This window comes from Apium graveolens, chromosome 4 (assembly GCF_009905375.1).
Source record: "Apium graveolens cultivar Ventura chromosome 4, ASM990537v1, whole genome shotgun sequence".
Taxonomy (NCBI): domain Eukaryota; kingdom Viridiplantae; phylum Streptophyta; class Magnoliopsida; order Apiales; family Apiaceae; genus Apium; species Apium graveolens.
This window is the reverse complement of record NC_133650.1, coordinates 265,756,697-265,781,084: the sequence shown is the minus strand read 5'-3', so window position 1 is coordinate 265,781,084 and position 24,388 is coordinate 265,756,697. Positions and strand designations below refer to the sequence as shown.

At 38.9% G+C, this 24,388-nt stretch overlaps 3 non-coding genes across 3 annotated transcripts; all 3 read left to right on the top strand.

Moving 5' to 3' along the window:
* Positions 1-5,242: 5,242 nt before the first annotated feature.
* LOC141722885 (small nucleolar RNA R71) lies at positions 5,243-5,349 on the top strand. The gene has a single exon (XR_012575883.1). It is a non-coding gene; the product is annotated as a small nucleolar RNA R71 (small nucleolar RNA).
* A 9,782-nt stretch (positions 5,350-15,131) lies between these two features.
* LOC141722381 (small nucleolar RNA R71) lies at positions 15,132-15,238 on the top strand. The gene has a single exon (XR_012575400.1). It is a non-coding gene; the product is annotated as a small nucleolar RNA R71 (small nucleolar RNA).
* Positions 15,239-20,509: 5,271 nt separating this feature from the next.
* On the top strand, positions 20,510-20,616 carry LOC141722884 (small nucleolar RNA R71). The gene has a single exon (XR_012575882.1). It is a non-coding gene; the product is annotated as a small nucleolar RNA R71 (small nucleolar RNA).
* Positions 20,617-24,388: the final 3,772 nt, after the last annotated feature.

Here is a 24,388-nt window from a genome sequence, read left to right as displayed (position 1 = left end):
AAACTTCACCAGAACTTTTGCGCAAGATCTTGCCACGTAGTGATGGACCCAGCTGGTTCAGAATGTAACCAGTCTTTAGCCTTATCCCTCAGTGAGAATGGGAAAAGCCTCAACTTGTAGCTCTCATCATCACGCCATTATACTTAAAAGTGCTGCAGATCTCGACAAAATTCCTTATGCATGTTGTGGGTCTTCAGTTGCCGCTCCTCCAAAAGAAACAGAATTCTGCACCATCTGAATAGTGCCCGACTTGATTTCAAAGGTGTTAGCTTGAATAGCCGGATGAAGGATGCTTGACTGAATTCATCAATTGTTAGGTCGAGAAAAATCCATAAGAGCTGATCAGCTTGAACAATAAGATCTCCCATTTTACTGGTTCTTTCTGCTCAGTTCCTGAATCCGAATCCTCAAAATCTAACTTCTTCCTCCGGAGTATCAAGAACTTCGTCTTTCTCCTCAGCTTGTATCTAAGAGTCCTCTTGCGAGCACGAGAACGAGTTGCATAAACGCTTGCTAAAGTACCTGAAACCAACCGAAAAGATTAATATAACTACTACTTCCTAATCACTGAGTCCTAATGACCAATGATGGTAAGTACATAAACTAAACAATACGCCGAGTCCCCCGGCAGCGGCGCCAAAACTTGTTATGGCGAAACATGCACTAATATTCACCAAGTATACGCGTTCGCAAGTAATATAGAATACTTTCTAGTTCGTTTCCCTCATAGACTCAGACTAAGTTATTGTCCTATTAAACTCACTCACCATGTATGATTACTTCTCAATGTTAAGATAATAACACTTAAATTGTTGATTAAATATTACTATAATTACTACTTAATTAACCACTTAACTAACACTATCAATTTATCAATAATAAAACACTCATGAGATCACAACTTCATTATTACTTCCTTCTATAGCCATTGTTATTACCTTTAGCATGTGACAGTGATGATATTAATCGAATAACACGGAACTGATAAAAGCCAACTTTCATTGTACTAATACCATTCTACCAAACATCCACAATTAATATAAGTTGAATATTCATCAATTATGTTGAGTTCCTATAGTCTACAGAAATTGACAACACAACGATTTAAGCCAAGTTTCCTTTTGATTACATAGGGCAAATAAAACTTTAGAGGTTACCCACTAATCATGCACAACGTACATGAACCTATGCTAGCATGACAGTTCTAATCTCAAGATCCACCGTCGCTTCACAAGAGATTAACACCCTATCTTATATGTTCGCGACGCACATAAGACGAATACGCACAACCAATACCAGATATCATGCAATCATCACACACTAAAGTATTAAACAATTAACTAAAGAATTCCATAATAAATCCGTTGCAACCCCATGATCACGATTAGCCCATAATAGAACTTATCGCCATCATGGGTTCATATGAAATCATGATAAACAAACACAAGAAAATAATAACTAAACTAATTATATTAAAACAGAGTACGTCACAAGAGTAAATAAGTCAAAGCAAGAAAACTAGCATCCAACGTTACAACGAAACAAAAATCACAAGAATAGTATGCTTCCTCTTCGTTGCAGTGTGCTAAATCGGTCTTCTTCCTTATCTCCTTCGCTTCTTGCGCAAAACACAATCTAAAACATAATCTCCTTCCTTCTTATTGTGAAAACGTCTCAAATCTACTTATATAATAGTCCCATAAAACTCAGATTACATAGAAGTTGGAAGCCAAACAGAAGTAGAAGTCTAAAATAATTTATCCTTTTCCCCGACCCTGCGCGGCCGCTCAGCATTTCTGCGCGGGCGCGCAAGGCTGCTGCGCGGCCGCTCAGCATTGCTGCGCGGGCGCGCAGGACCCTACTGGAAAAAATCCAGGTTTGCTCCGTTTCTTTGCCGTAATCTGCCCGTTCTTTTCCTCTCACAATGATGAACACATGCCAAGGCTTATTCTTGATGATTCCTCCTCCGAAATGCACTAATACCCTGAAATGCATAAACACTAGAAAAACGCATCAAATACACAAAATACTTGATTTCAAGACACCAATTTAAGCCATTTTAAGACGTTCTAAGTGGTATAAAATGCCACTTATCACCAGTCGCCAAGAAAGCTCTCCCCAAGATTATGAGAATCTTCTTATCCTCCTCGAAATCAAGAATGACGAAATTAGCAGGGAATATGAGTTTATCAACCTTGACCAAGACATCCTCCACAATACCTCACGGATATGTAATAGAACGGTCGGCCAACTGCAAGGTCATTTAAGTCAGTTTTGGATCAGGCAAGTCCAACTGCTTGAAGATTAATAAAGGCATCAGATTGATGCTAGCTCCCAAGTAACATAAGCATCTGTTAAAAGACATTTTTCCAATAGTACACGGAATAGTGAAGCTTCCTGGATCCTTAAGCTTCGGAGGGAACTTCTGTTGCAACACAACACTGCATTCCTTCGTGAGAGCGGCTGTCTCTAAATCATCTAGCTTCACCTTTCGAGAGAGAATACCTTTCATAAACCTTGCATAACTAGGCATCTGCTCAAGAGTCTCAGCGAAAGGTATGTTGATATGAAGTTTCTTGAACACCTCCAGAAACTTCTCAAATTACTTGTCCAGCTTTTTCTTCTGCAGCCGCTTGGAAAAAGGCGGTGGAGGATAGATCTGCTTCTCCCATGTATTACCCTCAGGAGGAGTGTGCTCAAAAGTAGTCTTCCTTGGTTCCACTTCTACTTCCTGTTGCTCTACTTCTTTCTCAGCCTCAGCTTCTTCAGTCAACACTTGAGTTTGTTCAGGATTCGCAACCTTTCCAGACCTTAAAGTGATTGCCTTTACTTGCTCCTTAGCTTCCCTCTTTCCTGGCACTTTAGTGTCACTAGGTAGTGTACTAGGCTGACGATTTAGCAAGACATTAACAATTTGCTCAATTTGATTTTTCAAGGTCTTGATAGAAACGGCTTGACTCTTGCACATAAGCTTCACTCCTCTAATTCAGATTTTTCATTGGCTTGTTGCAGTTGGAATTATTGTCTTGGTACATATTACGGTTGCTGAAAACCAGGGGGGTTGTACAACTTAGCTGGATATTGCTGATAAGGCTGTTGAACCGCATTCTGAGTGTTGCTCCAGCTGAAATTAGGATGATTGCACTTGTTGGGATGATAGGTGGCTGGCACTAGTTGTTGCGATCGCTGGAAGTTGCTCACAAACGGAGCTGATTCACTAGAAATTGCGCACTAATTGTTGGATTTTAAACGCAGCGGAGGCATGGCAAAACACTTTTACACATACAAAATCCAAATAAAAGCATATAAATCGTGAATAAAAATTCGAGGGATCGAATCTAACCTTTAAAATAATTCGGAGACAACGATCAGAGATCCTTAGCAGTTGCTCCTCAAGTGTGAAGCACTCCAACCGGTATCCACCAAGAAAACGATGTTAAGGAGGAGGAAGGAGGTGGAGAGAATTGGGTTTTCCAAACTTTTTGGGTTTTTGGGGTCGATGTGGGTTGGAATAAAATAGGGTCTATAATAGTGTATTTATAGGCAAAATTTTCAGCTGAAATTTTCCCATAAATAATATTATTATTATCCCATTTATTATTCTCATTAATAATTAAAACACCTTTTAATTATTAATCCTTTTTCTAAACACTTTAGAAATAATTCTCTCTCTTGATTTAATTTCCAAAAATTAAATCCTTTAATTAATAATATTAAGAACTTTTCTTAATTAATTTATAATCAATTAAATCTCATTTAATCAATTATTAAATTTGCCAATTAATTATTTATTTCACAAATAAATAATTATTTAGCCATTATTAATTAATTCCCCCACCATTAAATCATTCTCTTTTTATGGTGTGACCCTGTAGGTTCAATATTAAGCCGGTAGTAGAAATAAATAATAATAAAACTATTTTATCATTATTTATATAAATTCTCTAATTTATTAAATATGATTAATTAATTAATCACATTTATTCTACATCGTGAGGGATACTTCTCAGCATATCGCGACTATCCGGATAATATGAATTCACTGCTTAGAATACCAAGAACCTATTCAGTGAATAGTTACCGTACAATAAACTCCTTCTACCCTACAATGTCCCGATTAAATACAAGGCATGGATCTCGTGTCAAGCCTATCTAATTTAATCACTTGCTTACCATTTACTATGCGTAGTTCTATGCAAATTAGAAACTCCTTTCTAATTTCATTCACTCTGGCCAAAGATTCCTGAACTAGCATAAGTGGATCAGCCTTGAACATTCGCTTCCTTCACTGGAAGGGATAGATCCTTTATTGATCATACACTATCTTCGTGTACAAATTCCTATACCCAGTAGAGCCCTAATAATTGTCCCTAGAGATTAAGAACTAAACCAAAGCATAGTTCAGTGTACACAAGATGACTATGATGACCTCAAGTCTAAGGATACTTGTACAACTATCACTATGTGAACAACTGCTGACACGTGAGTGAACTCCATCAGTTGTTCAGCTGTGCGAGTCATGTTCAGTGAACTTATTCTATAATAAGCACCTACATACTAACTATAGTGTCACCACACAAATGTCTATGAGAACAGACATCCTTCATAATGAAGCAAGCATAGTATGTACCGATCTTTGCGGATTATTAATTACCAGTTAGTAATCCTATGATCAGAAACTATTTAAGTTTAGAGTTATCATCTTTTAGGTCTCACTATTATGATCTCATCATAATCCATAAAAAGCTTTACTCTAAACTATGGTATATCTTATTTAAACACTTAAATAGATACAGCCCGTAATAAAAACAAAACAAGTCTTTTATTAATATCAATGAAATCAAAACAGATTACACAGGAAGTTATTCCTAAATCCTAATTCATGATTGGACTTAGGACATATTCCTTTCACTAATCAGTCTCGTGGGCACCAACACAAAGCTCAAAGACACTAGCGATTTGATTAACTCCATAATTAGCCAAAGTGTCCACCTTCATCGTCAAAGCCTTAAGTTGGGCAGCGATAACAGTTGCTGCGTCCAACTCCAGAATTCCTGTGACTTTTTCTTGAGTCAGCCTTTGGGAAGGATTTTGGTACTCATTAGCAGCCATCAGTTCAATAAGTTCATAAACTTCATCGTAGCTTTTATCCCACAAGGCTCTTCCTGATGCTGCATCAAGCATGGGTCTAAAAGTAGCACCCAATCCATTATAGAAACAGTTAATAATCATCCAATCATGTATGCCATGGTTTGGGCACTTCCTTAACATCTCCTTATATCGATCCCAAGCCTCACACAAAGATTCTCCATTTTGCTGAGCAAACTGAGTAAGAACATTCCTGATTGCAGCAGTCTTCGCCATAGGGAAGAATTTAGTGAGAAACTTTTGCGCAAGATCCTCCCAAGTGGTGATAGACCCTGCTGGTAGAGAGTGTAACCAGCACTTAACTTTGTCCCTTTGAGAGAATGGGAAGATGCGTAGCTTGATAGCATCTTCAGTCACATCATTAAACTTGAAGGTTTTGCAGATTTCGATGAAATCCCTGATGTGCATGTCGGGGTCTTCAGTAGGAGAACTCCCAAACTGAACTGAGTTCTGTATCATCTGAATCGTGCTTGACTTGATCTCAAAAGTGTTAGCCCTGATGGCTGGTCTGATGATGCTTGATTGAATGTCATTAATCTTAGGCTGGGAATAGTCCATCAAAGCCTTCAGATTTTCTGCTTGATCACCCATCTCTACTAAAGCTGGTTCTTCAACTTTCTCTTCTCATCTACCTTCTTTTCTTCCTCAAAAACTTCCTTACGAACTACCATAAGTTCTTTCTTGGCTTTATCCAATGTTCTCTTACGAGTACGCGAATGTTATGCATACACCCTCGCTAGAGTACCTGAAATAAAACAAGGAACAAATAAGTAAAAATGTCCGAGTCAATGAACGTTAACGACCACTGATGGAAAGCACATAAACTATAAATTAACACTGCACCCCCCAGCAGCGGCGCCACAAACTTGTTAGTCGCTAAACACGCGCTAATATAACACGCAAGTATACGAGTTCGCAAGTAGTATAAAATCTTTTCTATTTCATTCTCACAGAGACTGTATTGGTTAACTAATTAATTTACGTACATAAACAACAATGTATGGTTATTATTCAATGCTAAGACGATAACAATTTGAGGTTGTTTATAACTAAGAATTACGCTAACTATTATAACTACGAAATTAAGATTGACTGAATTAATATATATGACAATCATGGGATTCTAACTTCATTAAATACTTCATTCAATAACCTTATTGTTCTCAACCTTAGCATGCAATGGTAAAGACACTAATCAGACAACACGAAACTGATAAATGCCAACTTTCATTGCACGAGTACCATACTACCAGACATCCACAAAAGAGATAGAAGCTGAATAGACACCAATTATATTGAGACCCTATATGTCTATAGAATTTGACAACATAACGGTTTAAGCACAAGTTATCTATCTTGATTACACATGGTAAGTAAGATGTATAAAATTATCTACGAATCATGCATAACAATAACACATGAACCTATGCTAGCATGGCAAGTTATAATCCTTAAATTCACTGTCGTTTCATTAAGAATTAACACAATATCTTATAAGTTCGCGACGCTCATAAGGCGAATACGCACAACCAATACTAGGATATCAATCAATCACCACATACTAAGGTATCAAAATGATTTAACTAAAGAAATCCATAAATAAATCCGCTAGAACCCCACGATAACGATTAGCCCATGATCAGACTCATCATCAACGTGTGTTCCGATGAAAGCATGGTATAACAAACGTAGTCTTTATAACGAATAAATAAAACCAAGTACAAACAAGAGTAAAGGTTCACAAGTAAGAAAACTAGCATCCAAATATAACTTAAAATAAAGATTCACAAGTAAAAATAGATCTTCTTCGCCTTCGTTAAATTGTGCTAAAACGGTCTTCTTACGGCTCTCCTTGCGCTCTGGTATGTCTCTCTAATAAAAACGTTCTTATTTGAATATATATAGCAGCCCTTTGCAATCTGGAAGTCTCCCCACTTAGAATCGAATTAGAATCAAGATTTATATTTTCCGCACCGGCGCGGCCGCACGCTATCACAGCGCGGGCGCGCTGTCATTCGGGAATCCTGGTGCGGCCGCGCGCTATCACAGCGCGGGCGCGCCGTCCTTCTGGGAAAAACTCAGATTTCATCTTTTTCCTTGCTGCTTCGAGCCGGCTTTCCACGAGCTTTTATTCCAACACCACCTTGACACCAAATTAGCAATAAAACAATGCTAATTCACCTGATTCACGGATTAATGCCTGAAATGCAAAAATACTAGAAAACACGTTAAAACACTTAACAACTTGAGTACAAATGCATCAATTCAAAGCTTATTAGAGCATTATAAAGTATCATAAATGCCACTCAATAGCAAGCAAAAACCAAGAAAGATAGTTTAATTAAACTAATTATAAAGTACTTTGTTGTTTTATTATTATGAAACAGTAGAAGATTTTACTTATGGCAACAAAAGAAAAACTGCTGGAATTTAGGAAGCCAAGTAACGATCGGTAACTTTTAATACATTTTAATATATAGGAAAATTTTAGGTCTAGAAGATATTTAGTTGTCGTACTTCACAAACTAGGTTAAGTTATATTTTCCTTATAAGTATAGTTATCCGCCGGATTAACAATAGGAAATTTGACTTTGAATGATAGCTGTTGTAATTTATCCCTTCTTGGTTTTCTAGTTCGGCTTTTGCATTAATGTAAATTTGATTTTCAATTTATATAATATGTATATTTTGGGTTCCCTTGCAGTTTACTTAGACAAGAAAGGAAGAAAATAATAAAAATGCATGTTACTGGACTTGTTACGAAGACACGGGAAAGGCGACATTGGCAATTGATGATGGAGGAAATAATGTGGGAATGCTTCAAGAATCTGACATTGGAGCCGCAATCGGTGGCGTTGAAGGAATACAGGTGATTAACTAGTAGCTACATATGATTGTCGTTATTGGTCAAATTTCATCTAATTTCTTCTGAGCTCTTAATGTATTTATTTGCTTATTAGGCAGTCATGTTAAACGATATAGCCATAGCCCCTTTTAAATTTTTGGAGAGGTGTATGAGTATTGATGTTACTCCTGGTGCATTGACATTGCAGTGGAGTTTATATTTTAGAGTTGGTTATGAGTTTTGAGCGGATAAATACTTCATGGAACAGTTAGTTTTGACTTAGTTTGTATTTGAATTATAATTATACTATGTAGTTTAGATATGATGAGTGTAGTTGGCCAATGGGATGGATTGGATATTATTGTGATTGAATATATTATTATGTTATTTTGCTAGTGGGTTAGTTAACTTAGCTAGCCAGTTTATTTTTTTTTTGGTATTCTTAGGCATATAGACATCAGTTTATGCACACATTCTTAAAAACTGTTGTTAAACTGCTACATGGACATCAGTTCTTAAACAAATATGCAAAGCACCTGATGTAAATTTCAAATAAATACATCGGTACATTTTTAAAAACTAATGTTAAAGAAGACGAAAGTTTAGTATCTTTTACATCAGCTACAAAATGATGAGGCAGGCATAGACAGACTACGGTTACCACCCCCAAACTTAAAATCTTCACTGTCCCCAGTGAAGGTAGTAGAAAGGAACACAGGGTATACCTACTCGGAGTCATCATCATCATCACCCTCAGTGGGTGGAGTATCAGGCGGCGGGTATGCAGAGTCCTCACCAAAAATTGGCCACTGGATATCAGCTCCAAGGCCTCGAAAAGCAGTCCCTAACGCAAGAGTGAGCTCCTGAGCAAACCTGCTCTGCGTCTCATACATGGCATCCATCCGCCGTGAAAGCCTCCTATACTGGGCATCACCGATCCCAGCACCCTCCTGAGCTCTCGAAGAACCAGCCTCACCACGCCCTGGCCTAGCCATAGTAGCACCTCGTGCTGGACGTCCTCCTGGAAGACGATAACCCAGCCCATGCTCCTCAGGCTCACCACCGGTCCACTCCTGCATCCCATTCAGAGTGCCAGAATCTATCGGAGCTGCTGGCAACTGCAACTGCTCATGAGCCGGCCAGTTTACTCCTACTGCTCGGCATAGCTTCGTAACCGTGGATGCATAAGGGATGTTCATATGCTTTGCTCCCCTCAAAAACTTCAGAATTCCTTGGTAGATAAACTCACCAAGGTCCACATAGTATTCCTCATTCAGAATTCCCCACAACAACTGTGCTCTCTCAACTGTGACCTCGTGTGCATGTGAAGAAGGCAAAATATTAGCACATATAAATGCATTCCATGCACGGGCATACCTGTTCATGGCGATCGCCGGAAAGTGACGATACTCATTATTGGCTGGACTGCGGTTCCAAACTGTGCCCGGTCGACAGAGAGTCGCACAAATCAAATCCAAGTCAAAATCCTCAGCAGTCTTTTCATTCCAATTCTCCTCCTCGGGCTTCCTCTCTCGCTGTCCAATCACACGGCGAATCGCCGCAGGATGATAATCAACCATCAGCCCACGAACTACAGAAAACCCATTCTTTTCAGCCTTCGCGTTCGCGTAGAACTCGCGAACAACACTCATCGGTACTGCTTTGGGTGACTCACAAAAAGCTATCCACCCCTTCTCTGCAATCATGGGCAACAACTCACCATCCCTCCCTGATGGTAAAAACCCCCTCTCCTTCAGAATCGGCTTCCCCAACAGCCTAGTGTACTCCTCCTCCGCAGCTCTGTCAGTTAACCGAGGCCTTGCAGCAGTACCCCTTGATGAATCAACAATAGGAACTGTGCTGCTGCTGTCAATAGTGCGTGCTCTCTTGGGTGCCATTGATTTGTGAATAAAAGTGTCTAAGAACTGATTTTTGATGTTTATGAGAGGGTTTAAGTGTAGGAAGTTTGTGGGAGATATGTAGGATAGGTGTATGTATATATAGGGTGTGGAGTAGGTTAAATTAGATTAGGAGTGGGGTTGAGGGATAAAATCATGGGGTAATGGGAAAAGAATTCGTGGGTTTATGTTCTGTGATGGGTTTTTTTTGTGTTTTTGTTTTTTTTTTTTTTTTTTCTGAACTGCAAAAAATTTTCTGGAACTCGACCCCTGCGCGGCCGCTCAACATTTCTGTGCGGGCGCGCAGCAAGCTGCGCGGCTGCTCAGCATAGCTGCGCGGGCGCGCAGAGGGTCTCTGGAAAAAAAATTTTCAGCCCCTGTTTTCTGATTTTTTTTGTGTTTTTGGATAGGTTATTAACTTCTAAGGGTTCCTGTAACAACAATTCATGGGTTGCCTCCCACGCAACGCTTCTTTTTTGTCATTAGCTTGACGTTCCGTACCTTTCTCAAGTAGTCAACAAAATGGCACTAACCACCTCTCGGTTTGCCATATCCCCATAGTAGTGCTTCAACCGCTGACCGTTAACCTTGAATGCTTGGTCCGAATCATTCTCAAAAATTTCCACCGCTCCATGTGGAAACACAGTTTTGACAATAAAAGGTCCAGACCACCTTGATTTCAACTTCCCAGGAAAAAGTCGGAGCCGAGAGTTGAATAAAAGAACTTGTTGCCCTGGCACAAATAACTTAGGATGTAGCTTCCTATCGTGCCACCTCTTCACCTTTTCCTTATACATTTTGTTATTCTCGTACGCTTGCAATCGAAATTCATCAAGTTCATTAAGCTGAAGCATTCTTTTCTTACCAGCTGCATCTAAATCCAGGTTCAATTTCTTCAATGCCCAGTAGGCCTTATGCTCAAGTTCCGCCGGTAGATGACATCCCTTACCGTACACCAACTGAAACGGTGACATCCTAAGTGGAGTTTTGTATGCTGTTCTGTAAGCCCAAACAGCTTCATCGAGCTTTAAAGACCAATCCTTCCTTGACGGACAAACAACCTTCTCTAGAATGCGCTTTATCTCTCTGTTAGACACTTTCGCTTGACCATTTGTTTGCGGATGATAGGCAGTAGCTACTCGATGATTCACATTATAACGCTGCATCATAGAAGTGAACTTACGGTTGCAAAAATGCGATCCTTCATCACTTATGATTACCCGAGGCGTTCCAAACCTTGTGAAAATTTGCTTATGAAGAAAATTTAGTACTACCTTTGCATCATTTGTCGGTAAAGCTTTAACTTCGACCCATTTTGAGACATAATCGACTGCCAGCAAGATGTAATGATTATTGCAAGACGCGATAAAAGGCCCCATGAAATCGATTCCCCACACATCAAAGACCTCGACTTCAAGCATCACATTTAATGGCATCTCATCCTTCCTTGACAAATTTCCCACTCTTTGGCAACGATCACACCTTAAAACAAACTGATGAGCATCCTTGAACAAAGTAGGCCAGAAAAAACCTGCTTGCAGAATACGAGCTGCCGTCTTCTCACCTCCATAGTGTCCACCATAAACCGTGGAATGGCAGTCTCGTAATATCCCCTCTGTCTCACAGAACGGGATACATCTCCTGATGATCTGATCAGCTCCCTGTCTAAACAAATATGGTTCATCCCACATATACCACTTCACCTCATGTAGAAACTTCTTCTTTTGAGCGGATGTCAAATTAAACGGCATTATATTGCTGACAAGATAGTTTACAATATCTGCAAACCATGGTTCTTCCTCCTGAATTGCAAACAACTGCTCATCCGGAAAAGATTCATTAATTAACGTCCTATCTTGTGAAGTAGAATCGGGATTCTCCAACCTAGAGAGATGGTCAGCTACTTGATTCTCGGTACCTTTTCTATCTTTGATCTCTAACTCAAATTCCTGAAGTAAAAGCACCCAACGAATGAGTCTCGGCTTCGAATCCTTCTTAGAAACCAGATAGCGAATAGATGCATGATCAGTGAATACTGTTACTTTCGTACCAAGCAGATAAGATCGAAATTTCTCAAAGCCAAAGACTATAGCCAAAAGCTCCTTCTCAGTAGTGGTGTAGTTCAATTGGGCCCCATTTAAAGTCTTACTCGCATAGTAGACCACATGGAAGAGATTTTTCTTGCGTTGTCCCAGAACTGCACCTACCGCATAGTCACTCGCATCACACATCATCTCAAACGGTTCTGTCCAATCTGGTGCTGTAATAATTGGTGCCGTGATCAAACTCTCCTTGAGAGTCTCGAATGCTGCCAAACATTCATCATCAAATTTGAAAGGCACATCTTTCTCAAGTAAATTGCACAACGGCTTAGATATCTTTGAAAAGTCCTTGATGAATCGCCGATAAAAACCTGCATGACCGAGAAAACTACGGATTCCTTTCACCGAATTAGGTGGGGGAAGATTTTCAATGACTCCCACCTTGGCCTTGTCCACCTCCAGACCTTTGCTAGAGACCCTATGCCCAAGGATAATGCCTTCACGCACCATAAAATGACATTTCTCCCAATTAAGCACCAAATTAGTTTCCACGCATCTTTTGAGTACGGCGCGCAGATTATTCAAACATTCATCATATGAGTGTCCAAAGACGGAGAAGTCATCCATGAACACTTCGACGTTATTTTCAATCATGTCAGAGAATATAGCCATCATACATCTCTGAAAGGTGGCCGGGGCGCCACATAACCCAAACGAAACTCTACGAAAAGCAAATGTGCCAAATGGACAAGTGAAGGTAGTCTTTTCCTGATCTTCTGGTGCAATACAAATCTGATTATACCCGGAATAACCATCCAGAAGACAAAAATACTCATGTCCCGCCAATCTGTCAAGTATTTGATCAATGAATGGGAGAGGGAAGTGATCCTTCCTTGTGGCTTTGTTCAATTTTCTATAATCCATGCATACTCTCCATCCTGTAACTGTTCGAGTAGGGATGAGCTCATTCTTTTCATTTGCGACCACAGTGATACCTCCTTTCTTAGGTACACATTGCACGGGGCTCACCCACGAGCTGTCAGAAATAGGATAAATGATGCCTGCATCTAGCCATTTCAGAATTTCTTTCTTCACCACCTCCTTCATGATCGGGTTCAGTCTTCGCTGCTGTTCCACAGTTGGCTTACTACCTTCCTCTAACAGAATTTTATGCATACAATATGAAGGACTTATCCCCTTGATGTCTGCTATGGTCCATCCTATAGCCGATTTGAATTCTCTCAAAATCCTTAAGAGCTTGTCTTCCTCACTACCTGAAAGGTCAGCTGAAATAATAACAGGTAACGTAGATGAATCACCTAAAAAAGCATACCTCAAGTGTTCAGGTAATGGTTTGAGCTCCAAGGTAGGTGCTTCCTCTATTGATGGTTTGAGCTTCCCTTCAGCATTCTTAAGGTCAGAAGTACCAAGAGATTCAAATGGTATGTCGAGCTTTCGCTTCCATGGAGAAGCGTTCAGATATTGTAATTGCTCGTTGCTATCTTCATCATCACTGTCAAAATCCCCCACTAAGGCCTTTTCCAATGCATCAGACATTAGCATGTGATCGAGTTCCGAAGTAACTGCGGAATCAATCACATCCACTTTTAAACACTCCTCATCTTCTGTAGGGAATTTCATTGCCTTGAATACGTTGAAGGTCACATCCTGATCTTGGACCCGCATAGTAAGTTCCCCTTTTTGCACATCTATCAAGGTACGGCCAGTAGCCAAGAAAGGCCTCCCCAAGATTATAGGAATCTTCTTATCTTCCTCAAAATCCAGAATAACAAAATCTGCAGGAAAGAAGAGCTTATCCACCTTGACGAGCACATCCTCAACTATGCCCCTTGGGTAAGTAATGGAACGGTCCGCCAATTGTAGCGACATGTATGTGGGTTTTGGATCAGGCAGATCCAGCTTTTTAAAGATCGACAAGGGCATCAGATTAATGCTTGCTCCCAAATCACAAAGGCACTTGTCAAAAGTTAGATTGCCAATGGTGCAAGGAATGGTGAAGCTTCCTGGATCTTTCAGTTTTGGTGGTAACTTTTGCTGCAGAACAGCGCTGCATTCTTCCGTGAGAGCAACGGTTTCAAGGTCATCCAGTTTCACCTTCCTTGAAAGAATAGTCTTCATAAACTTCGCATAACTAGGCATTTGTTCCAGAGCCTCAGTGAAAGGTATATTGATGTGAAGTTTCTTGAACACCTCCAGAAACTTCCCGAACTGTCTATCCATTTTTGTTGCTGCAATCTCTTAGGAAAAGGTGGTGGAGGATAGAGCTGTTTCTCCCCTGTATTAGCCTCAGGCAGAGTGTGTTCAACAGTAGTCATCCTTGGTTCCGCCACTTTCTCCTTTTGCTTAGATTCTTCATCTCTAACTTCAGCTTCGACTTCTTTTGCCTTTTCAGCATCAGCTACTTTTCCAGACCTTAAGGTAATAGCCTTGACTTGCTCTTTAGCTTCCTTCCTGCCTGGTACTTCCGTGTCACTGGGAAGAGTGCCAGGTTGACGATTGAGCACTGCATTGGCTAATTGACCGATTTGATTTTCCAAGGTCTTGATAGAAACCGCCTGACTCTTGCACAACAACTTAAGTTCCTCAAAATCAGCACTAGTAGGTGCAGCTGCACTTCCCTGTTGAGGATATGATTGCCTTGTAGCATACTGCTGTGGTTGCTGGAATCCAGGTGGGTTAAACTGTTTACTCACTCCTTGCTGATATGGTGGCTGAATAGCATTCTGATTATTTCCCCAGCTGAAATTTGGATGATTTCTGTTGTTAGGATGATAGGTCGCTGGCACAGGCTGCTGTTGTCGCTGATAATTATTCACATACTGAACAGATTCGTTGACAAGAGAACACTGATCCGTAGCATGAGAACCTGCACAAAGCTCACAAACCATAGCTATTTGATTAACTCCATACGTAGCCAGAGAATCAACCTTCATTGATAGCGCTTGGAGCTGGGCTGCAATAGCGGTGGCTGCATCAACTTCCAGAATACCTGCGACCTTGCCTGACGTCATCCTCTGAGTTGGGTTTTGATGCTCGTTTGCATCCATTGTCTCTATAAGATTATACGCCTCAGTATAGCTTTTAGCCCATAAGGCTCCTCCAGCTGCTGCATCGAGCATGGGCCGAGATTGGGCCCCCAAACCATTATAAAAACCAGTGATTACCATCCAATCCGGCATTCCATGATGTGGACATTTTCTCAACATTTCCTTGTAGCGTTCCCAAGCCTCGCACATAGATTCTGTAGGTTGCTGCGCAAACTGAGTAAGAGCACTCCTCATAGCAGCAGTCTTTGCCATTGGATAAAACTTCACCAGAACTTTTGCGCAAGATCTTGCCACGTAGTGATGGACCCAGCTGGTTCAGAATGTAACCAGTCTTTAGCCTTATCCCTCAGTGAGAATGGGAAAAGCCTCAACTTGATAGCCTCATCAGTCACGCCATTATACTTAAAAGTGCTGCAGATCTCGACAAAATTCCTTATGTGCATGTTGGGGTCTTCAGTTGCCGCTCCTCCAAAAGAAACAGAATTCTGCACCATCTGAATAGTGCCCGACTTGATTTCAAAGGTGTTAGGTTGAATAGCCGGATGAAGGATGCTTGACTGAATGTCATCAATTTTAGGCCGAGAAAAATCCATAAGAGCTGGATCAGCTTGAACAATACGATCTCCCATGTTTACTGGTTCTTTCTGCTCAGTTCCTGAATCCGAATCCTCAAAATCTAACTTCTCCGGAGTATCAAGAACTTCGTCTTTCTCCTCAGCTGTATCTAAAGTCCTCTTGCGAGCACGAGAACGAGTTTGCATAAACGCTTGCTAAAGTACCTGAAACACAACCGAAAAGATTAATTAACTACTACGTCCTAATCACTGAGTCCTAATGACCAATGATGGTAAGTACATAAACTAAACAAATACGCCGAGTCCCCGGCAGCGGCGCCAAAAACTTGTTAGGGCGAAACATGCACTAATATTCACGCAAGTATACGCGTTCGCAAGTAATATAGAATACTTTCTAGTTCGTTCCCTCAGAGACTCAGACTAAGTTATTGTCTAATTAAACTCACTCACCAATGTATGATTACTTCTCAATGTTAAGATAATAACACTTAAAATTGTTGATTAAATATTAACTATAATTACTACTTAATTAACCACTTAACTAACACTTCAATTTATCAATAATAAAACACTCATGAGATCACAACTTCATTATTACTTCCTTCTATAGCCATTGTTATTACCTTTAGCATGTGACAGTGATGATATTAATCGAATAACACGGAACTGATAAAAGCCAACTTTCATTGTACTAATACCATTCTACCAAACATCCACAATTAAGATAGAAGTTGAATAGTCATCAATTATGTTGAGTTCCTATATGTCTACAGAAATTGACAACACAACGATTTAAGCACAAGTTATTCCTTTTGATTACATAGGGCAAATAAAACTGTTAGAGTTACCCACTAATCATGCACAACGTACATGAACCTATGCTAGCATGACAAGTTCTAAATCTCAAGATCCACCGTCGCTTCACAAGAGATTAACACCCTATCTTATATGTTCGCGACGCACATAAGACGAATACGCACAACCAATACCAGATATCATGCAATCATCACACACTAAAGTATTAAACAATTAACTAAAGAATTCCATAATAAATCCGTTGCAACCCCATGATCACGATTAGCCCATAATAGAACTTATCGCCATCATGGGTTCATATGAAATCATGATAAACAAACACAAGAAAATAATAACTAAACTAATTATATTAAAACAGAGTACGTCACAAGAGTAAATAAGTCAAAGCAAGAAAACTAGCATCCAACGTTACAACGAAACAAAAATCACAAGAATATATGCTTCCTCTTCGTTGCAGTGTGCTAAATCGGTCTTCTTCCTTATCTCCTTCGCTTCTTGCGCAAAACACAATCTAAAACATAATCTCCTTCCTTCTTATTGTGAAAACGTCTCAAATCTACTTATATAATAGTCCCATAAAACTCAGATTACATAGAAGTTGGAAGCCAAACAGAAGTAGAAGTCTAAAATAATTTATCCTTTTCCCCGACCCTGCGCGGCCGCTCAGCATTTCTGCGCGGGCGCGCAAGGCTGCTGCGCGGCCGCTCAGCATTGCTGCGCGGGCGCGCAGGACCCTACTGGAAAAAATCCAGGTTTGCTCCGTTTCTTTGCCGTAATCTGCCCGTTCTTTTCCTCTCACAATGGTGAACACATGCCAAGGCTTATTCTTGATGATTCCTCCTCCGAAATGCACTAATACCCTGAAATGCATAAACACTAGAAAAACGCATCAAATACACAAAATACTTGATTTCAAGACACCAATTTAAGCCATTTTAAGACGTTCTAAGTGGTATAAAATGCCACTTATCACCAGTCGCCAAGAAAGCTCTCCCCAAGATTATGAGAATCTTCTTATCCTCCTCGAAATCAAGAATGACGAAATTAGCAGGGAATATGAGTTTATCAACCTTGACCAAGACATCCTCCACAATACCTCACGGATATGTAATAGAACGGTCGGCCAACTGCAAGGTCATTTAAGTCAGTTTTGGATCAGGCAAGTCCAACTGCTTGAAGATTAATAAAGGCATCAGATTGATGCTAGCTCCCAAGTAACATAAGCATCTGTTAAAAGACATTTTTCCAATAGTACACGGAATAGTGAAGCTTCCTGGATCCTTAAGCTTCGGAGGGAACTTCTGTTGCAACACAACACTGCATTCCTTCGTGAGAGCGGCTGTCTCTAAATCATCTAGCTTCACCTTTCGAGAGAGAATACCTTTCATAAACCTTGCATAACTAGGCATCTGCTCAAGAGTCTCAGCGAAAGGTATGTTGATATGAAGTTTCTTGAACACCTCCAGAAACTTCTCAAATTACTTGTCCAGCTTTTTCTTCTGCAGCCGCTTGGAAAAAGGCGGTGGAGGATAGATCTGCTTCTCCCATGTATTACCCTCAGGAGGAGTGTGCTCAAAAGTAGTCTTCCTTGGTTCCACTTCTACTTCCTGTTGCTCTACTTCTTTCTCAGCCTCAGCTTCTTCAGTCAACACTTGAGTTTGTTCAGGATTCGCAACCTTTCCAGACCTTAAAGTGATTGCCTTTACTTGCTCCTTAGCTTCCCTCTTTCCTGGCACTTTAGTGTCACTAGGTAGTGTACTAGGCTGACGATTTAGCAAGACATTAACAATTTGCTCAATTTGATTTTTCAAGGTCTTGATAGAAACGGCTTGACTCTTGCACATAAGCTTCACTCCTCTAATTCAGATTTTTCATTGGCTTGTTGCAGTTGGAATTATTGTCTTGGTACATATTACGGTTGCTGAAAACCAGGGGGGTTGTACAACTTAGCTGGATATTGCTGATAAGGCTGTTGAACCGCATTCTGAGTGTTGCTCCAGCTGAAATTAGGATGATTGCACTTGTTGGGATGATAGGTGGCTGGCACTAGTTGTTGCGATCGCTGGAAGTTGCTCACAAACGGAGCTGATTCACTAGAAATTGCGCACTAATTGTTGGATTTTAAACGCAGCGGAGGCATGGCAAAACACTTTTACACATACAAAATCCAAATAAAAGCATATAAATCGTGAATAAAAATTCGAGGGATCGAATCTAACCTTTAAAATAATTCGGAGACAACGATCAGAGATCCTTAGCAGTTGCTCCTCAAGTGTGAAGCACTCCACCGGTATCCACCAAGAAAACGATGTTAAGGAGGAGGAAGGAGGTGGAGAGAATTGGGTTTTCCAAACTTTTTGGGTTTTTGGGGTCGATGTGGGTTGGAATAAAATAGGGTCTATAATAGTGTATTTATAGGCAAAATTTTCAGCTGAAATTTTCCCATAAATAATATTATTATTATCCCATTTATTATTCTCATTAATAATTAAAACACCTTTTAATTATTAATCCTTTTTCTAAACACTTTAGAAATAATTCTCTCTCTTGATTTAATTTCCAAAAATTAAATTCTTTAATTAATAATATTAAGAACTTTTCTTAATTAATTTATAATCAATTAAATCTCATTTAATCAATTATTAAATTTGCCAATTAATTATTTATTTCACAAATAAATAATTATTTAGCCATTATTAATTAATTCCCCCACCATTAAATCATTCTCTTTTTATGGTGTGACCCTGTAGGTTCAATATTAAGCCGGTAGTAGAAATAAATAATAATAAAACTATTTTATCATTATTTATATAAATTCTCTAATTTATTAAATATGATTAATTAATTAATCACATTTATTCTACATCGTGAGGGATACTTCTCAGCATATCGCGACTATCCGGATAATATGAATTCACTGCTTAGAATACCAAGAACCTATTCAGTGAATAGTTACCGTACAATAAACTCCTTCTACCCTACAATGTCCCGATTAAATACAAGGCATGGATCTCGTGTCAAGCCTATCTAATTTAATCACTTGCTTACCATTTACTATGCGTAGTTCTATGCAAATTAGAAACTCCTTTCTAATTTCATTCACTCTGGCCAAAGATTCCTGAACTAGCATAAGTGGATCAGCCTTGAACATTCGCTTCCTTCACTGGAAGGGATAGATCCTTTATTGATCATACACTATCTTCGTGTACAAATTCCTATACCCAGTAGAGCCCTAATAATTGTCCCTGGAGATTAAGAACTAAACCAAAGCATAGTTCAGTGTACACAAGATGACTATGATGACCTCAAGTCTAAGGATACTTGTACAATTATCACTATGTGAACAACTGCTGACACGTGAGTGAACTCCATCAGTTGTTCAGCTGTGCGAGTCATGTTCAGTGAACTTATTCTATAATAAGCACCTACATACTAACTATAGTGTCACCACACAAATGTCTATGAGAACAGACATCCTTCATAATGAAGCAAGCATAGTATGTACCGATCTTTGCGGATTATTAATTACCAGTTAGTAATCCTATGATCAGAAACTATTTAAGTTTAGAGTTATCATCTTTTAGGTCTCACTATTATGATCTCATCATAATCCATAAAAAGCTTTACTCTAAACTATGGTATATCTTATTTAAACACTTAAATAGATACAGCCCGTAATAAAAACAAAACAAGTCTTTTATTAATATCAATGAAATCAAAACAGATTACACAGGAAGTTATTCCTAAATCCTAATTCATGATTGGACTTAGGACATATTCCTTTCACTAATCAGTCTCGTGGGCACCAACACAAAGCTCAAAGACACTAGCGATTTGATTAACTCCATAATTAGCCAAAGTGTCCACCTTCATCGTCAAAGCCTTAAGTTGGGCAGCGATAACAGTTGCTGCGTCCAACTCCAGAATTCCTGTGACTTTTTCTTGAGTCAGCCTTTGGGAAGGATTTTGGTACTCATTAGCAGCCATCAGTTCAATAAGTTCATAAACTTCATCGTAGCTTTTATCCCACAAGGCTCTTCCTGATGCTGCATCAAGCATGGGTCTAAAAGTAGCACCCAATCCATTATAGAAACAGTTAATAATCATCCAATCATGTATGCCATGGTTTGGGCACTTCCTTAACATCTCCTTATATCGATCCCAAGCCTCACACAAAGATTCTCCATTTTGCTGAGCAAACTGAGTAAGAACATTCCTGATTGCAGCAGTCTTCGCCATAGGGAAGAATTTAGTGAGAAACTTTTGCGCAAGATCCTCCCAAGTGGTGATAGACCCTGCTGGTAGAGAGTGTAACCAGCACTTAACTTTGTCCCTTTGAGAGAATGGGAAGATGCGTAGCTTGATAGCATCTTCAGTCACATCATTAAACTTGAAGGTTTTGCAGATTTCGATGAAATCCCTGATGTGCATGTCGGGGTCTTCAGTAGGAGAACTCCCAAACTGAACTGAGTTCTGTATCATCTGAATCGTGCTTGACTTGATCTCAAAAGTGTTAGCCCTGATGGCTGGTCTGATGATGCTTGATTGAATGTCATTAATCTTAGGCTGGGAATAGTCCATCAAAGCCTTCAGATTTTCTGCTTGATCACCCATCTCTACTAAAGCTGGTTCTTCAACTTTCTCTTCTCATCTACCTTCTTTTCTTCCTCAAAAACTTCCTTACGAACTACCATAAGTTCTTTCTTGGCTTTATCCAATGTTCTCTTACGAGTACGCGAATGTTATGCATACACCCTCGCTAGAGTACCTGAAATAAAACAAGGAACAAATAAGTAAAAATGTCCGAGTCAATGAACGTTAACGACCACTGATGGAAAGCACATAAACTATAAATTAACACTGCACCCCCCAGCAGCGGCGCCACAAACTTGTTAGTCGCTAAACACGCGCTAATATAACACGCAAGTATACGAGTTCGCAAGTAGTATAGAATCTTTTCTATTTCATTCTCACAGAGACTGTATTGGTTAACTAATTAATTTACGTACATAAACAACAATGTATGGTTATTATTCAATGCTAAGACGATAACAATTTGAGGTTGTTTATAACTAAGAATTACGCTAACTATTATAACTACGAAATTAAGATTGACTGAATTAATATATATGACAATCATGGGATTCTAACTTCATTAAATACTTCATTCAATAACCTTATTGTTCTCAACCTTAGCATGCAATGGTAAAGACACTAATCAGACAACACGAAACTGATAAATGCCAACTTTCATTGCACGAGTACCATACTACCAGACATCCACAAAAGAGATAGAAGCTGAATAGACACCAATTATATTGAGACCCTATATGTCTATAGAATTTGACAACATAACGGTTTAAGCACAAGTTATCTATCTTGATTACACATGGTAAGTAAGATGTATAAAATTATCTACGAATCATGCATAACAATAACACATGAACCTATGCTAGCATGGCAAGTTATAATCCTTAAATTCACTGTCGTTTCATTAAGAATTAACACAATATCTTATAAGTTCGCGACGCTCATAAGGCGAATACGCACAACCAATACTAGGATATCAATCAATCACCACATACTAAGGTATCAAAATGATTTAACTAAAGAAATCCATAAATAAATCCGCTAGAACCCCACGATAACGATTAGCCCATGATCAGACTCATCATCAACGTGTGTTCCGATGAAAGCATGGTATAACAAACGTAGTCTTTATAACGAATAAATAAAACCAAGTACAAACAAGAGTAAAGGTTCACAAGTAAGAAAACTAGCATCCAAATATAACTTAAAATAAAGATTCACAAGTAAAAATAGATCTTCTTCGCCTTCGTTAAATTGTGCTAAAACGGTCTTCTTACGGCTCTCCTTGCGCTCTGGTATGTCTCTCTAATAAAAACGTTCTTATTTGAATATATATAGCAGCCCTTTGCAATCTGGAAGTCTCCCCACTTAGAATCGAATTAGAATCAAGATTTATATTTTCCGCACCGGCGCGGCCGCACGCTATCACAGCGCGGGCGCGCTGTCATTCGGGAATCCTGGTGCGGCCGCGCGCTATCACAGCGCGGGCGCGCCGTCCTTCTGGGAAAAACTCAGATTTCATCTTTTTCCTTGCTGCTTCGAGCCGGCTTTCCACGAGCTTTTATTCCAACACCACCTTGACACCAAATTAGCAATAAAACAATGCTAATTCACCTGATTCACGGATTAATGCCTGAAATGCAAAAATACTAGAAAACACGTTAAAACACTTAACAACTTGAGTACAAATGCATCAATTCAAAGCTTATTAGAGCATTATAAAGTATCATAAATGCCACTCAATAGCAAGCAAAAACCAAGAAAGATAGTTTAATTAAACTAATTATAAAGTACTTTGTTGTTTTTATTATTATGAAACAGTAGAAGATTTTACTTATGGCAACAAAAGAAAAACTGCTGGAATTTAGGAAGCCAAGTAACGATCGGTAACTTTTAATACATTTTAATATATAGGAAAATTTTAGGTCTAGAAGATATTTAGTTGTCGTACTTCACAAACTAGGTTAAGTTATATTTTCCTTATAAGTATAGTTATCCGCCGGATTAACAATAGGAAATTTGACTTTGAATGATAGCTGTTGTAATTTATCCCTTCTTGGTTTTCTAGTTCGGCTTTTGCATTAATGTAAATTTGATTTTCAATTTATATAATATATATATTTTGGGTTCCCTTGCAGTTTACTTAGACAAGAAAGGAAGAAAATAATAAAAATGCATGTTACTGGACTTGTTACGAAGACACGGGAAAGGCGACATTGGCAATTGATGATGGAGGAAATAATGTGGGAATGCTTCAAGAATCTGACATTGGAGCCGCAATCGGTGGCGTTGAAGGAATACAGGTGATTAACTAGTAGCTACATATGATTGTCGTTATTGGTCAAATTTCATCTAATTTCTTCTGAGCTCTTAATGTATTTATTTGCTTATTAGGCAGTCATGTTAAACGATATAGCCATAGCCCCTTTTAAATTTTTGGAGAGGTGTATGAGTATTGATGTTACTCCTGGTGCATTGACATTGCAGTGGAGTTTATATTTTAGAGTTGGTTATGAGTTTTGAGCGGATAAATACTTCATGGAACAGTTAGTTTTGACTTAGTTTGTAATTGAATTATAATTATACTATGTAGTTTAGATATGATGAGTGTAGTTGGCCAATGGGATGGATTGGATATTATTGTGATTGAATATATTATTATGTTATTTTGCTAGTGGGTTAGTTAACTTAGCTAGCCAGTTTATTTTTTTTTTGGTATTCTTAGGCATATAGACATCAGTTTATGCACACATTCTTAAAAACTGTTGTTAAACTGCTACATGGACATCAGTTCTTAAACAAATATGCAAAGCACCTGATGTAAATTTCAAATAAATACATCGGTACATTTTTAAAAACTAATGTTAAAGAAGACGAAAGTTTAGTATCTTTTACATCAGCTACAAAATGATGAGGCAGGCATAGACAGACTACGGTTACCATAAGGAAACCGATGTTAAAAAGCCATAGCACATCGGGACAGAACCTAAAACCGATGTCAAAAAGAGGCTTTTACATCGGTTTTAGTTCAAAAGTGATGTTAAAACCAAAATTGAAATCGGTTCTATTTTTATAACCGATGTAAATGCTGATTTATACTTTATAAATTAATAGTTAAGCTTCATAATTAGATCATATTAAAGCTATTTAGAAAAGATTGTAATGCAGTTTTTGTTAAAAAATAGAGAATATACATCAGTTTTTAAGCTGAAACCGATGTTAAAGATGTTCCCAGACATCAGTTTATAACTGATGTCATATGGGGTGCCTTTCTCGACATCTGTATAGACATCGGTCTAAAAAACCTTTAACATCGGTTTTTGGCCGATGTCTATTGAAGGTTTTCTAGTAGTGATTGTCGAGATGCCTGCTTCAGACCATATAAAGACTTGAGTAATTGACAAAC